Below are 11070 nucleotides of genomic sequence, written 5' to 3' on the forward strand. Positions count from 1 at the left end.
TGGGCGGTAAGGCGGCACATAATTCCCATACTAGTTGGCATCATTTGCAATAGCGTCTTTGGTGGCACTCCAACGATCAAAGTATTCAGATGGAAGGCTACTCGAGAAGTAGTTCCTGGATAGATCAACATTCTGTTGGTTAGGAAACCAGTAACGAGCTTCAGGTTCCCATATGGCTCCATGAAATCTATTGGCGCGCAAAATAAGCACCTTCAAATTAGAAAGCTAGCCCATCCATGAAGGAAAGGTATCAACGATCTGATTATTGCTCGACGAGGTGAAAAGTCCTAAAAGTTTCCATCTTGCCTACCATCCACTCTTTTATTATAAATATTTGTCTTTCTCGGAGACAACTTTGTAGAGCAACACAACTTTGTAGCTCAAATGAGTCGCACTGACTTTTAGGGTAAAAGTTTGATTTCTTTTTTCAAATTTAAACAAATGATGAGTTGTTTGACTATCTGAATCACTTCCGTTTTAGGATTTTCAAATTTAAAGAATTAAGTATCAAATGTTCGACAGATTCAATCTCAAAACAGAACACACAAGCAGGAGAAACTTAATTTTTTTTTTTCGTTTGCATAGATTAGCAGCAGCAGGCACAGCATTCGAGCAAAGTTGCTAGAGGAAGTGACTTATCGTGGGAGGAGGGTCAACACCCCATACTAACTTCCAAACTTTACCATCAATCGTACGAGAGCTTGAGGGTCTAGGCTTAGATGTTTCTTTCTTTTCTGCATGGTAAAGTGGTAGAGACTTTACTGGAGGACAACCACTCCTGTTCCAGGGCCAAATCAATTGGTCATCAGAACTACACCTTATATGATTTCTCAACACTAATCGCTGCTCCTCCTGCCGTATGCTGTCTTTAATGGGGGTTAAGTTCCAAGTCCCTAGTATCTGCATCAATTAGAGACTCCATTCTTAATTCCTTTTTCACCTGAGTCAGATTAGAGGATGCAGCATCAAGTGTCAACTCTCCTTCATCCTATCCTCCCGAACTTTGACTGATTTCCCATCAGCAATTTACCATAACCCACCTTCCTTAATTAGATCTCTCCTTCCAAAACTCTACTCCATCCCCAAGACATTCTGCCACCTCTTCTAACTTCCATGAAGCTACAAAGAAGAAAGTAGAGCGCTTGAAGTATTTGCACCCAGAATTAGCAGGGAGGGTTATGTCAAACTGTGATAAACTTCTAAAACCCAAGCCTCATTCTAACTTTGCTTCAGTTAAGCTTTCCCAATTCTTCCAATGCACTTTCCCTTCATTGTTCTGCTCACCCCACCAAAAATTGGCAATAGCTGCATCCAATTCTCCAAGCCACTTCTTTGGAAACTTGAAACAAGACACGGAATAAGTTGGTACCGCATAAGCCACTGTTTTTTCCATGATCTCCCCACCAGCTTGTGACAACAATTTAGATTTCCAGCTAGGCATTCTTTTCAAGACTCTATCCCTAACAAAGCCAAGAGCTTCACGTTTAGATCTACCCCATAGAATAGATAGACCCAAATAGTTACCAGGGCTCCCTGGACTGTGCTTACCTCTGTTCTCAACTCTGCACCCGTGTTAGGACTGAAGCATATACTCGATTTTTGCAAGATTCTGGCCCGAGCAGTGCAATACAGTCAAGAATCTTTCTCAAACATCTGCGGTTCAAACAACATGAAAGAATAGGGAGTCATATGTAAAGAGAAGGTGGGCTGGGGGTACTCCTTTTTTAGCTTAATTCCCTGAAGCCAACCCTCCTACAGAGCATTGGTGAGCATATGGGATAAAAAATCAGCCGCTATTGTGAATGAAGAGGGTGAGCATATGTGCTTGATCGTCTGCGACTCAATGGCCACAGCCTTGTTGACCTCCAATGACTCGCCGTCCGAGCTCCCGAGGGTGATCTTCCTCATTGACCGCATCGTGTCCTTGCCTCTCCTATTGGTGTGGATTCGCGGTGGTGACGGTAGTTCCTCAGATTGCGATCGTACTTCAATGTCGATTGAGTACTGCAAGAAGCGCGCTTGAGTCTGCCAAGTCCAGCGATAGAACCATCGAGGACGACCTCCAGGCCTGAGTCACTAAGTTCGTCCAAGTCGACCAGGCTACTCTCTTCGGACTCATCCTGATCAGTCGATTCTTTAGTTCCTCAAACGGCTCTTTAGTTTTTTACGGTGTATGCAGTTTCAGGTTTGACTTTAGGGCGTTGACTCGAGTGTATTACACTAAATATCCGTTAAGCTCTGGGCGTTGGTTCTTGTTGGTTGGGCTCGCTGGGGACAATGTTAAGGCCTTGATAAAGTTCTGGTGTTTCACACACGTCACCTCCCGCTGTGTGTTAATACACGGATACAAGTTGAAATTAACGCAAAATTTTTCGCACTGTGTTAATACACTGTCTCTCCCTCTACCCTTCTCTCCGCCGCCCTTTCAACGGAACCGCCGGCGAACTGCCCTGCCCCGCATGGGGAACGCGGAATGGGGCAGGGACGGCGCAGGCTCCTAGTTCGCAGGCTAAGGATTGGACTCGCCCCCATGCCCATCCCTAATGGTGAGCTCTCATATTTGAGGGAACACTGGCATTTGGCTCCTTTCTCCGGTTTTTTCATGTCAATTTTATTTTGTGTAAACTCTTCGTCATGCAATTTCTTATTCATTTTGTGGACTAATTTTCAATGGGGTACAATGTAGACCGTGATAGGAAGGGAGCAGAGGGGGCAGACGACATTTCAAGAAGATGTGGTTTCCACCTTTCGATATGGGAAACTCTCCTCTAGATTACGCTAATGATCTATTGGATGTTGATCCTCTAGAAAGGATTCAGCTTGAGTTCGATGAGAAAGAAGGCTCTGCTCTATATCTTTCTTTTTTTAAAAAAGAAATAATGTACAAGCTAAAAACAAGGGAAGAGAAGCAAGAAAACAAAGGAAAAGAAGAAGAAAGAAATTGAGACGAAGTCATCAACTATAAGGATTTCTTTGAGACAAACACCATTTTGGGTTTACTTAGCGAAAATTGCCTCGCTTTTGTTTTTTTAGAAATTTTGCCTAAGCTCCCACCGACATGTCTTGAGGACGTTGACCTTTCAACTTCTTTGTCTTCAACTTACCTATTGGAACCCATTAAGCTTCGATTGTATTATGATTTGTTCCGGTTAAATTCGAGGTTGAAAAGAGGGCGATGCATTTCTAGCAACGATGTAGCCTAGTGGACTTCTACTTATGTTCTTATATTGGTGATGAAAAAAGTTAATTAAAGATTTCCCATACCGTAATTTGAAAATCTTAACTTCGTGTTTTTCCAGTCTCATCATCCATTATGCGAAAGACGTGACAATTAGCACATCTCAAAAAGTCTTCTCGAAGCCAAGTCGTAAGTAAGGTCGAGTTTTATATGGGACATGAAAAAAAAATTGACCACTCAAGCTATGCTTTCCGGGGAAAATTACACTTGAGTACCGCGGTTTTCCGTCAAATTTTCAAATATTGCCAAATTTTAAATGAAACTATACATTATATACTAATTTACACTTCAACGTATATATTCCGAAAATTTTAGGTGTTTCACATTTTAAAAAAATCAAAATGATCGCGCTACAACATTTAGATCAAGCACTAAAAAAAAAATTCAATTCAGACACGATATTAACAAAGTAGTTTATTATCTTTTTTCTCCTTAATTGGCTTATTCATTTATTCTGAAAAATGTGTATCCCAAGCTCTTTATATATTAATTGCGGCCGATTAGATTCGGTTAAGTTCTAGATACTTCTTGCAAACCCATCATAAGAGATAATTAAGAGATTATTTCAAGAAGAATTTCACTCGATCTACTTCTTAAATCAAGTCATGTGTCATTCAAAACATATATAAATGAGTGGCTCATAACATGTTAGGATAGCCAATAGGCATGCGACCCTACTGGTAAAGGGATTGGGGGAGATAGGGATGCTAGTATCACACGTGCGGGATTCAACTCTCGCACTATGCAAGAGGCAGAGCGAGGAGAGTTACGGATAGGATAGACTAAAAAAAGAAAACATGTTGGGATAAATGTCGATTCCCCATTTGTGCTTTTTGTGATAGCTATGTGTTATGATCTTGGAAGCTGCTTCCATTCCTGATTATTTATAATTGTAATTTCCACCACTTGAAAGGTTCCTTGAGGATTTCAATAGAAGACATTATAAAAAGCAAAAGAGGGCTTGGAGATAATCTCAAATTAAGAATGAATTGCTTGATGGCTTTCCTCTTAAGATGGGATAAGACGACTGATTTCCACAACATAATTAAATTAAGCTTTTGCTACTTCTACATGGTGCTTTCTCATCAAATAAGTATACTTGTTCTAGTTATTGATATAATTGAAATTTGAGCTACAACTTTGGAATCACAGGAAGCTTCAACGATAGCGAAGCATATCATCTTTCACGGGTAGGTGATTATAAAAAAGTTTATTAGACAAAGTTGATATTCCAGTAAAAAAATATTGGGAAAGTGATAGCACTTTCATTTGATTATAAACATATATCATCGTTTCCAAATTTTTTTTAAAATCTTTGATCTTTAATCATAATGGAATCTTGAAGTGTTGCCTTTCTTTTCGAAGGAAGCAAACTCACTCTTGGCCAAAAAGAAAATGGAAAAATCAAGAAATATATGAATAGGGAGCGATGAGGAGAGAACCATCCCTGTCTGGAAACTAACTTTGTTTAACTATCTTATTATGATACATTGAACAACTTCTTGTATTTATACTGATCTATATTTTGTTTCATTATGAAACGTGATTATTCATAAAATGAATTCCAATACGATATGTGGGCACGTAATGCAAAACATGTCGATAAAAATGACTCATCATAATAAACCAGAATCTATCATTATGCCCAAGATAGGTCATAAATGGGAAACTCATATATAATAAGAACAAAAGAAGGAATTTAAAAAAAAAAAAAACCATGGACAGCAATAAATAAACTAAGTACTTTGTTCAAAAGCTGATCAAAATTGGACAAAGTTTTGGCATCATATGAGCTTGCCTTATTCACATTCTTAGCTTTATTACCAATATTTGTCCAGGAGGAAACCATCTTCTACTAAAAAAAAAGAAAAACAAACAAACAAAATGGCTACACTAAGCACAGTAACCAAGTCCTATTCTCACTCCCTTACCGACGCAACATACGGGTATCCTCATAATACTCTTGCCAGACTTTCATCTGGTTGGAAATCTATAACCGTAAAAGCTACAAGGGCACCCCCAACGACTTTTACAATAATTGCGACGGTCGGGCAACCGCTCGCAACGGACAATATTCAAACAATCTAAATCCAGATTTGAGGTGTCAGCCAAACTCTCCAACGACCTGCAATTGCGAATCCACAAATACTTTAAAGATTCCAAGTGCTTTAGACCTTCCATGCTTCTTAGCTTCGGGCATTCTACTACTGCGAGCTTCCGTAGCTTTCCCAATTTCGATAAGTCTGACATCCTCTCAATCGAATCGCAATACAAGACACCGAGGGTGGAAAGGGATCCCAATTCTTCAAGGCCACGAATCTCGACTAACAACTTGCAAGAATACAGATATACCTCTTGCAGATTCTTCATACGCGACAGATCCATAACTTTTGGGGGGAACTCACACCAACGCAACGTTAAAGATGTCAATCTCTTCATTTCCAACTCAAACAGTTTGTCCAGTCCTGTAAACGTGCAACCCTCCATATTGAGTTTCTCCAACTCCGCATCAATTATTCCGGAGAATTCCGGTATTGAACAACTATGGAATTCCAAGGTTGACAAGTTTTTCAAATTGGAAAAATCAGGCGATTGAGTGGTCTTCAGAAACCGAAGTCGTAACTCTCTTAAACTAGATGGGAGCCGGGGGAGGAATCGCACGTTTTGAGCTTCCAATGTTAGTGTTTGGAGCTGAGATAGGGTACCGATGCTAGTGGGAAGATCAATGCTCCATATCAGACAAGTCAAACTTGGGGGAAGCTCCGATATATGTCTATGCCCATAACGTCCACAGAACTTCAGTTCCTGGAGATTAGAGAGGCGACTCACAGTGGTGGGTAATCCAGATATTTCAGTCCGTAACAAGTCTAAGATCCTCAAACAGGACAGTCTCCCAATATCTTCAGGAATTTCGCCAGTCAAGCTCCAACATTCATTAGCGTCTAACACTTCAAGCTTCTCCAATAGCCAGACTGCACTTGGTAATTTTGTTATCAACACTATGTCTCTCATCCTAAGTATTGTCAGTTGCTTAAGATTGCCGATCGAATCGGGTAGGTAACTAATACCAGTACTTGACAAATCCAGCTCGATTAATGATTTTAATTCCTAAATCGAGTCTGGAAGATCCATTATATTCTGACACATGGATAAATTCAACCGCCTAAGTTTCACCATCCCTCCGATCGAGCATGGGAGTTTGCCAATCCCCATTCTTGATAAATCAAAGGTCAACAATGACTTTAGATTACCAAATGTCTGCGGAAGTTCGAATTCACTTGGCATAGGAGGCATGACAATCTCTGTCAAAGCTTGTAGACATCCTATTTCTTTAGGCAACTCTCGAAGAGAATCACATCCATCCAAGTTCAAAACAGTTAGGAGCTTTAAATTACCAATGGATGGGTTAATTTCAATTAAGTTGCCACACTTTCGAAGAATCAATCTCTCCAAGGACACCAACGTAGATAAATCAGGTGTTCTCGTTAAGTTTCTGCAGTAGCTGAGATCTAGTACTTTTAGTTTCCTTGCCGCCTGCAAAATAATTTGATAGAATACTTGTTCAGTAACGACCTACAAAAAAAAATGAAAAGAAATGATTTACGAATACAAAGAGTGGGACTCATAACATACTCTGATCCAACAAATCCTTTCCTCTGAAATACTGCTGTATGAAAGGTCAAGAACGACTAGATCAATCGGATGAAAGTTTATTGTCTCAAAGTCGGGACGGCTAAATTGGCAAGAAAGCCATCTTAAACGGGAGAGAAGATTATTGAAGTCTCCAACAAGGGACACCCCATTCCCTTGAAAGAACCTTAGGTTTTGTAAACCGGCAAATTCGTCACGCTTTAGAATAATGTCTTGACAATATCCAAGTGACAGTGCTACTATTTTACTACTTCCCTGACAACGGAAACAGCAGGAAGTCCACATGTGAAGGTCAAAAGCAAACAATTTCAAGCGCTAATAGCAATTAACTTTTCCTTTTGCAAGAATAATCTACAACAAAATCACAGGAAAATAAATTGTTGTTCCCTTTCTATACCTTTTTCTGCGTCAAAATTCTCTGGGCTCCCGTGTGATTCCACACTCGGCTGCGCTTGCAAGGATTATCAAAGTTCTCTTCATGGACAATTTTCCTTCCAAGGTCCCGCAATTGGTCATGCATCCAAAAAGTGTCGTCATCTTTAATTTTTATCAAGGACTTGAGAAAGAGGACCTTAATGGCAACCTGTGGGTGGTATCCACAGGCATCCCACATGTAGAAAGGATATGTTTTATCCTTATTAACAAAAAAACAAGCTATATCCAAAAACACTTGCTTTTGTTCATTATCTAACTTATCATAAGATATCATCAATTTACTTTGGACTTTATTGGGAGGAGCATCCTTTAGCTTCTTTAATGTGGCTTCCCAGAATTCTTGGGGTTCATTGTTAAGGGATGAACCTGTAACCTCAAGGGCAAAAGGAAGCATTCCCAAAGTGGAGACAACTTCTTTTGAAAGGGAGACATATTGATCTGGCGGAAAGTCTCTTCTAAAGGCATGCCTACTGAAAAGCTTAAGAGCATGACCAAATTCCATTTCTTCTACTTCGTAATCCGAAACTTTTGCAGACTTTTTTGTTGGGCCTTCACTTGTTGCTTCTCCCTCAATCCTTAGGACACTTTGGTCCCTAGTAGTTATGATAATCCTACTACCGGAACCGAACCAATCATCTTCTTTCGCTAGACTTTCGAGTTGCTCTTTCTCATCCACGTCATCCAAAACAATGAGAACTTTTCTATTGCCAAGAACTCTCTTAATCATCTTGATCCCATCATCCACGTCATGAATTCGATCGAGGATAGAACATGAATCAAGGAACTTGGACAGCAACTCTTTTTGCAAATATACCGGACCATGCCGTTGTGACAACTCTCGGACATCAGAAAGGAAATTGCAGTCTTTGAAGTGAGAAGACAGTCGGTTGAAGATGACCTTGGCAAGTGTTGTCTTGCCAATCCCGCCCATTCCGTGGATTCCGAGAAATTGCACGCTATCAGATCCCACATCCAACTTTTCGATTATAGCTTCTACACGATCATCAACTCCAACTAGATCTTCAGACACAATCTTTTTATATCCGACATTCAGCTTATCCAACACAGTTTCAATTACAGATTTTATCAAATCTGCTTGGCTGCAACAACATAACAACCATGTTAAGAATATATTTTATATTGCAAAACTACTCCCTAAGTGACTCAATTGCCCTTACAATTTGCAGAAATTACGCAAAATAATCCAGACGCTCTAACAATCCGCAGTTTTCCCAATCTGTCTCCGCTCCCCCAATTTCAGTCACCATCACCGTCAGCCCCTACCACTACCACGCCGCCATTGACGTCTCACCTTCCCAGGCCATCACCGTCATGTTCCAGTGCCGTCGCCCGTCGCGCCCCGTCGACCCGCCCATCTCAGCCTTGCCTCAATCCTTCAAGTCCCGTGGGTCGTGGCCTTGCGACCACTAGGGATGGCTTTGCGGGCCTTCGCTGACACCAGATTTGGGGTAGCCCAAGCTCGGCAACGCCGGATATGAGCTCGGTGACATCAGAGACCCGACATCCCGAGCCCGAATCCAACCTGCCAGTGAGTGAGAGAAAGAAAGGGTGGGGGCCGGATGGCTCGGCGGCGGCTTCTGGTGGCTTGGTGTCGGGCTAGTGACGAAGAAGTGGCGGCGACTGATGGAGAGCTGCTGTGGTGGCTGGCTGGAGCTGCTAGGAGCGATCACCGCGACAGTGCCGATATTCATGAGAGAACAGAGCTTTTCACTTTTTTAAGTAATCGTTTCATTCTAATATTCCTTACATATACACTGGCCCTTATACTTCTCTATTTTTCTTCAATGCTTATGAAATCGAAAGTTAAAAATCGCACTGCCATATAAATGGGGATGAAAGATATCGGAGGAAACTACACAAAATCCTCTTAAATTTCCAGTAGTACACATTTACTCAAGAACCTTAAACTGTTACGCTATATTTTCTGCACTTTTATTTTGTTACAGCTATTCTATTAATTTTGTCATTAGCATGTGCAATATATATGAATTTTACGTGATTAAAATATATTTGTATTTCAATTTTTGAAGAAAATCTGTCTTTTATCCTTAATTACCGTGAAAATAAAAGATATTTAGAAAATGGGAGAACAATGAAAAGAATGAAACACTAATAATAGAATAAACTATGTTTTCACCAGCAATACCGCAATTACACGGAATAGAGAGGAAAAGGAAATCTACAGATGACAATTAGAAAAGTTCTAGGACATTTACCTTTCATCTTTGTTCCAGTTCCATCCCTTTATCTTGCCCACCTTAATGAGAGCCTTTTCCCATGACCATGCTTCACTGCACGGCGTCTTCTGGTGCTTTGAAAGAGTTTGTCTGTACAACTCTGTATTCAGCTTGACATCGGCAGGTTCCACGTCCAAGAAAATGGGCAGAATCTCTTTGTTCCCATTCGATTTCGATGTGCACTCGACCATGTATGCGAGCTCTCGGAGGCACCAGCGACTTGAACTATAATTCATGGAGAATATAGGAATGTAGATCTTGGAATTCTCAATTGCTTGCAGAAGTTTACCACCAATTTCTTCACCGACATGAAGGGATTCACTGTCCCTAAAGACGAGGATCCCGACACGAGACATGTCACGGTAAAGAAAATCGGTGAATGTATGACGAGTGTCTTCTCCTCGAAAACTTAGAAAAACCTCGAATGGAGGTCCGGATGACTCCCATGAATTCGTCCCTCTCTCCATTGTAGGATCTTTTATCAAATCCTCTCGTTCTCCAAGGAAAGTTTGCTTTTTGGGTGTGCTTGGATCTGAGCTTGGGCTCTCAATATTGTTGGGGAGAACCGCGGGCAATGATTCACCAAGAACTCAATCAATCCAGGATCAATATCTCCCCCAAAACTAAACCGACCGAAATCGACTTAATTCCAACAACAACCAATGATATTCCAGCAATATAACCACGCAATAATAAGGAAACAAATGCAACAACACCGAGATTTAACGTGGAAACCCAATGAGGGAAAAACCACGGACCGCCCCACACATAAACTTCCACTAATCACCAAGAATAGTAGGATACACACTAGTTTCCTCTCTAGTCACACACTAGAGGTACAACATCAACATTTCAACATTATTCCATCACCACAAAGGTGGATTTACACAAAAGAAAGGAGAGAAACCCTAACCGTGATTGAAGAGTTCGGAGGAGATTCTCAACGAACGAAACCGATCAACTCGTAGCCCTCGGTCTCACGAACAACATACTAAAATTTGAGCCAATTCCGACAACGTTTGGCCCTCGAATCGGGACCGCGAAGATGCGCCCCTTTCCTTCTCCCCTGTTCTCTCGCTCTCGGTGCTCTCTGCCTTTTTCTCTCTCTCTCTTCTTTGTGGGCTCCCATGACCGCACGAAGCTACCCCTTTTCTTTTTGTTCTTTTTGTTGCTTTTTTTTTTGTACTGGCTGGGCCCCACATAAGGTGGACCCAATCAACAAATCTCTCCCTCCACCTCATGTAGGAAGATTCATCATGCCCGCTTTGCTTCTACAAGAGTCAAGTTTCACCACGGGCAAGACTTTGATCATCATGTCGGATTCATTGTCGTTGGTATGGACTTTCTCAAGTAGAAAGAGCTTTTCTTCCAATTTTTCTTGGACCCAATGATACTTCACATCGATATACTTCGATCTTGAATGCAACATCGGATTTTTGCTAAGATAGATAGCACTCATGCTATCACAATATAGAACGGTATTCTCTT

The 11070-nt window shown here is 41.0% G+C and overlaps 1 pseudogene; it reads right to left on the minus strand.

Moving 5' to 3' along the window:
* Window positions 1-4966: 4966 nt before the first annotated feature.
* On the minus strand, window positions 4967-10129 carry LOC115662298 (disease resistance protein L6-like; annotated as a pseudogene).
* Between the last annotated feature and the right edge of the window lie 941 nt (window positions 10130-11070).

The sequence above is a fragment of the Syzygium oleosum genome, unplaced genomic scaffold, assembly GCF_021117445.2.
Source record: "Syzygium oleosum isolate NSW1041296 unplaced genomic scaffold, Sole_v2.1 Sole_v2.03, whole genome shotgun sequence".
Lineage (NCBI taxonomy): Eukaryota > Viridiplantae > Streptophyta > Magnoliopsida > Myrtales > Myrtaceae > Syzygium > Syzygium oleosum.